Here is a 5730-nt window from a genome sequence, read left to right on the forward strand (position 1 = left end):
TAACGCCGGGACCCTTTCGCCCGCCCACAGCCCCGAAAAGGCAGAGGTTGGGGTGTAAATTCCGATGGGAGCGCGGCGGTTTGGGTCCTCTCGGGACGTGCGGACTTGCCAGGGCAGCTGCGGGTCGGGAAGATGACTCAGAAAAGTCGGTCAGCAAAATTTGAGGTAGTGTCTGAGCAGATGTTTAAAAGGCAGCCCTGCTATTTTAATAATACTCCTTAGTGGCCTTGTGGAACACGAAGTGCTGTATTACTTTCGAATACTAAGGCTGACTCTGTTTTTTCCAGTGTTGTACTGCAGAACTTCCAGTCACCTTCGTTTTGAGTTCAACCAGAAAAGCACCAGATACTCTGTATTACTGCACTGTCATTTTTCAGCTGGAGACCTGACCCAGGGGCTGCTCCCTCACAGCACAGCCTAGCACAGTATAGTTTCATACTTTTTAGCTCACAGCCCTTGCATGAAAAGTCTCACTAATATTTACTCATCCTCTTAAGGGTTGCATGGCCAAGCCCTAGAACACATTCCTAAATGCTACGGAAAAATTATGACACAAAGGAAGTAATGTTTTTTACCTTAGTACTTAAAAAAAAGTACAAAGCCACATTGTCTGGAACATGAAAAAAAACCTTTGCTGTGGTGAGGAATGAGGGAATACACTGAACTGGAAAATCCTGTAGTTCACAAGGGTTGGGCTGGCCAACTTAATAATTGCTTTTTTCCTTCCATCTCTAATGAGAACTGGAGCATTCACAGACGTAGGTATTAACAATACCTCAACATAGTGTCTAACTCTGTGAAGCAGAGATATTAAAATAAGGGGTTTGGGCGTCTGTCCGCATTGTGCTTTGCAAAAGTACTTTGAGTACCTGAAGGTGTTCAAAACACCAGAAGAAAAAAGGTAGTTTGAACATGTCCATCCTCAGGTGGTGCATTGGTGTTCACACTGGGCCAGTCTCCTCAACTCCAGTCACTCCAGAATGCAGCAGGAAGGAGATCGAATGGCACAACTGACAGGAGTCTCCCAAACTTTTTCAGGTACCATGGAGCAGCCCAGCACCATTTTTCATAAGCTTCAGATTTTAATACAATTTAAATAAAAATAACAGACTTTTTAATTGAAGAATATTTAGTTTGAAGCCATCAGTTCATGCAAGGATTCCTAAGTTCCGTAATTCTTCTCTCTAGAAAGAACAAACCTGCAGGCCCAGCCAAGCAAAGGACATCCCCATGTGATTATTACTCATAAGCACTCCATGCTCGGGTCAGGCTCAGGAGGTTCACAGAGCCCCTTCTGCACAGGGTTTCTCTGACCTGCTCAGTGTCTCCTCTTAGCAGCTGCTTTCCTCTTTTTGTCATTTAACAGGTCCCTGCATCGCAAGTGTTTGCAGCTCTTGTGTTACGTATCTGTTTATTAATCATGCCGCTATCACCTAATCCTTTTGTTGTACCTGGGGTAAACACTGCTCCAAACTGCAGAGAATATGGGAAAACAGCTTCACCAGTCTCCAGCCACCCCATTTTTCTGGCTCAGCCCACTCACAACTGCATCCCTGTTCCACACTTGCCAGTACCCCACTTCTTATCACAGGGAATATAAACCAGCTGTCATATAAGGCATAAGAATTTCAGCTCCATTTCTAGGGGCTGCTTGTCTACTCATGCCATACATGGGAAAAAAATATCATGAGTCACTTCTTTCCTTTTCTTTGTGGGCTTGGTTCAGTGCTGACTGAGGTTGGGGCGATCTCTAAGTCCTACCTCTCTGCAGTGCTGCTTGGGAGAGAAAAGACAGCAAGGAGCAGAGAGAGACAAATACATATTCACAGCTGTAGAGAGCAACACATATTTGTAAGAGTTGGAATGGAAATATCCATTATTATTATTATTTTAGAAGTAATTATATCGTGAAAGTATTGTAAAGTTCTTGCTTCAGTTTGCAAACAGTAGGAAGTGAACTCCACATTTATTTCATTCTATCCTCTCTCAGCATTTAACTCTGAAAATGTGTTACTTCACAAAAGAAAAGGTTTTCTAATGAGCAGATTAGGTATGTGGCATTACCACTGTCTTGTCAGGCATGGCTTTTTAAAAGCACCTCAACTTTCTGCTTCATTTCTCCAGAATCTTGAAAGCCTCTCCTGCATCTGACACTGCATGGCTGAGAATTCTGAACTCAGTGATTATTCATCTCTCATTATCAACAAAAGCCTTTGGATTCCAGAATTTCAGTGATCAGCAACTGAGGACTGAAGGGCACTGCTATGGTGACATCTCATTAAAACTTTGAAAAGACCTTCTCAGAGTTCAGATAATGTGGAAGCTTGATTTGTCCATGCAGATGGACACATGCCAGCACCCCAAACTGCTTACAAAGAAAATCCCTCATAAGAATTCTCAAAGAGCAGCAAAATATGCTGACGTGGAAGGACACTGCATGCATAAGGTGGACAATAACATGGGCAGTTTTATTTGAAGCTTTTTATAAACCATGGTTTCAAAAAATATTCATACATACATACGTAAAAGCAAAGGAATGTCTTAATGAGTAGGTTATATTGCATCAAGTCAGACAAAAGTTAAATAATGCAAAAATTAAGATTGCCTGTGAAACCTAATTTGGTACCTCATGTGTTTAATACTGGTGGCAGCCAGCCCCCAAAGCCTTTGTGTTCCCTTCTTGCAATTTTATCTCATTCACTAAACAAAGGAACAAATAAACTTTAATTAAATTCCTGCAGAAACCCATACCCAGAAACAGAAATTGGGAGCATTACTGAGCAGCGGCAACAGTAAGTGCATTTATCTCCGATTTAACTACTCTCACTCCATAATCCCATCTCAAAAATTCCCGGTTTTCACTATCTGTGACCCTATTTCCTAAATTTCTTCCCATCACTTAGCTTCTCATCATCTCCTCATTTTTCCTCTCATTCTTGCTGCTTTTCAGAGCTCTTTGTAGAATTCAGATGGTTTCTCAATTTCCTATTTGTTTTCACTCTCTTCAGAAAACCACTCCTGCAGTACCACTGATAATTAAATCTCTCATATGATTACATATATCTTTCCCCTCTCTTAATGCTGAAGAGCATTATGTGCTCTCTTAACAGCTGCTGTGATTTTCAACGTACCTAAAGGAAAGCCAGAGCAATCTCTGTGTTGGGAAGCTGGAGAGCTGTGTGGTGATGTAAGGAAAGGGATGAATCAGGTTTTGTTCAGTGAACAAAAGCATCACAGTTCTTTCCCAAGATCCCTTGCCAGTGGGGCATAATCTAGAATACAAAGAATCGAAGTAAATAAAATAAAAATCATTGGGCTGAATAGTGGCAGAAGAATAACAGTTGCATTCAGGAGGTGGAAGATCATATGGTACACGGGAACAAGCCTCTGGTATTTATAGCATCTTGCAGTGCCAACATTCACTAAATAATCCTGAAAAAACTCCTGTAAGGAAACCACACAAATAATACTCTAACCTCCCCTTTACTGATAAAGCAGCTGAGACAGAGACTGTATTAGTGATAACCTGAAAATGTGCTTCACTTCAACCAGGAGCCGAGCTGGCAGCTCCTAAAGCGTTACTGAACTCTGGGAATGCGGCGCTCGGAGTTGTGCCCGGAGTCACAGGGACTCAGAATCACAGGGAGCACTCAAATGCTGCATTTCTGGGGCACAGGGATGGCAGTGTCCAGCACACCCCGCTGGCTGCTCTGCTGCAGTCGCTGGTGATGAGCAGGGCAAGAGGCTGAACACAGGGCTGGATCAGGCTGCAAATACTTGGATGGTATCGGACCTGCAGAGTTTGACATTCTCACACATCTTCTACTACCTGCTTAGAACAAATTGTAAAACAGAGAAAAGGGGCTGGAAAAAAGCAATAAAGTATTGTAGGAAATCGTAAAAAGAGGTGTGAGGGGAAAGGAAAAGGCATAAAACAGACTAATAGTAAAATACACTGGCACAAAAATGTATTTTAAGGATTCTTCTATTTTTAGTGGAGAATATGGGCTCTGTTCTAGATTTTTTCCGAATGTGGATTCAGTTTAGAAGTGGGGTAGAAAGGCTGGTGCATTTTCAAGTGAGTTTTCTGAATCAAAAAACAATTTGGAAACAAAAAACCCCAAAACAAACATTTAAGACCTTGAAATCTGTGCTGTTGGCCCCTTAATAGTCTGCAGCACATTAACATCTGCACCTACTCTCCCCCATTAAAGTCACTGAATAAACAAATATTTAGCATCTCTCAGCCCTGCAGTGTCATTGCCTTTTGCTTTCCAACTCCTTCTATCACAGAGATGTCATCTAATCTCTTAATTCTCAAAGCAACCTTTTGAGCTTTCCACAGGGTTTTCGACTTTAAATGATGATTTCAAAGGACTCTTACCCAGCATCTCCCAGAGCTGCTAGAGGGAATTTTGCTCTCTTATATGCAGCATGAACAACGTAGGAGATGAGCTCCTGGGCTTCAGTGCTTACGCACAGGAGCATATTGCACAAAAGGCTCAGAAATGCATGATGTGAACATGAGGCACGGGAAGAGAGCCAGCAGGCATCAATCTGACATGCAGCCACTTCCTTTATTTCACCCTGGAGCATCCCAGGATGTAGCAGTGCATATCAAGGTGAAAGGGAACGTGCATTTGCTTTCCAATTGCCCCACTGCTCTTCCTTCCTCCTTGCCCTGCTAATTTACCACAGTGCAAACCCAGAGTCCCACCACAAAACACTTTCCTCAGTATAAAGACTGTGCTGTTTGGACTTTGAATTGTAATTATATGGTTTTAGCCAAATTCGTTTGCCACTTTGCATTTAGTAACATTAGGATTGAGCACCACCATGTGTTTCACAGCTAAGTAAAATGATGTATTTATCTGCACCACATGAATGTTGTCAGAGCATCTTTTGAGGATACCAAAACACCAGCATCAGACCAGAAATTATATGCAAACTTATACTTTTTCATATTACTCCTCAAACAGGAAAAAAAACCAACAAAACCCAAAACCCTACTGCCCTCCTTTTCAAGAGAGCTTTTTCTAGGCCAACCAGAAAAGAACAAAAAGTATTTTTAACAAAATTGCAACTACAGAGGTGATCACACTAGATGTCATTTTTGTTGCCTGAATTTTAAGCAGGTCTGGAGGGTGCATATTTTCATGACAGGGCGTGACTTTAATTACCAGTTGCAGCTTTGGAAGCTTTCCAGCACTACTGTAACATGCTGCCTCTGTGCAGAGGACAACTGTGTGTCATTCAAGCAAAAAACAAACCCTTGGTGACTGGGGTACAAGCAGAGTGATAGGTTTTACGTAGATTTAGGTGCAGTCAGAAACTAAACTTCACAACAACAGTCGTTACAGTGGTCTCCCATTTGTACCACTCTTCTAGAAACCAAAGTGGTGTTTTTACGCTAAAACTTGAATACAGAACAAACTGAAAGTACATATCCAGGCAGGAAATACATTAACTTAATATCCTCTCAGGAAAGAGATCAGGCTTTTACACAGTTTTTGCTTATACTGCCCTTCTCCACTGAGATTCCCTTAGAGTTGGAATGTCTCCTGCAAGTTCCAGCAGCCATTCTGAAGACACTTTTACTCAGTGTATAGTTGTTTACCTCTGCTCTCTGCTCTTTTGTTCCCTTCCCTACTTATTACCAAATTAAACAGGGAAAAAATTACCTAACCTCTCAACACTGCAAGACTTAAGGTAATGGAGGACTGAAACCTT

Source organism: Corvus brachyrhynchos, unplaced genomic scaffold (genome assembly GCF_000691975.1).
Source record: "Corvus brachyrhynchos isolate BGI_N302 unplaced genomic scaffold, ASM69197v1 scaffold21, whole genome shotgun sequence".
Classification (NCBI taxonomy): Eukaryota; Metazoa; Chordata; class Aves; order Passeriformes; family Corvidae; genus Corvus; species Corvus brachyrhynchos.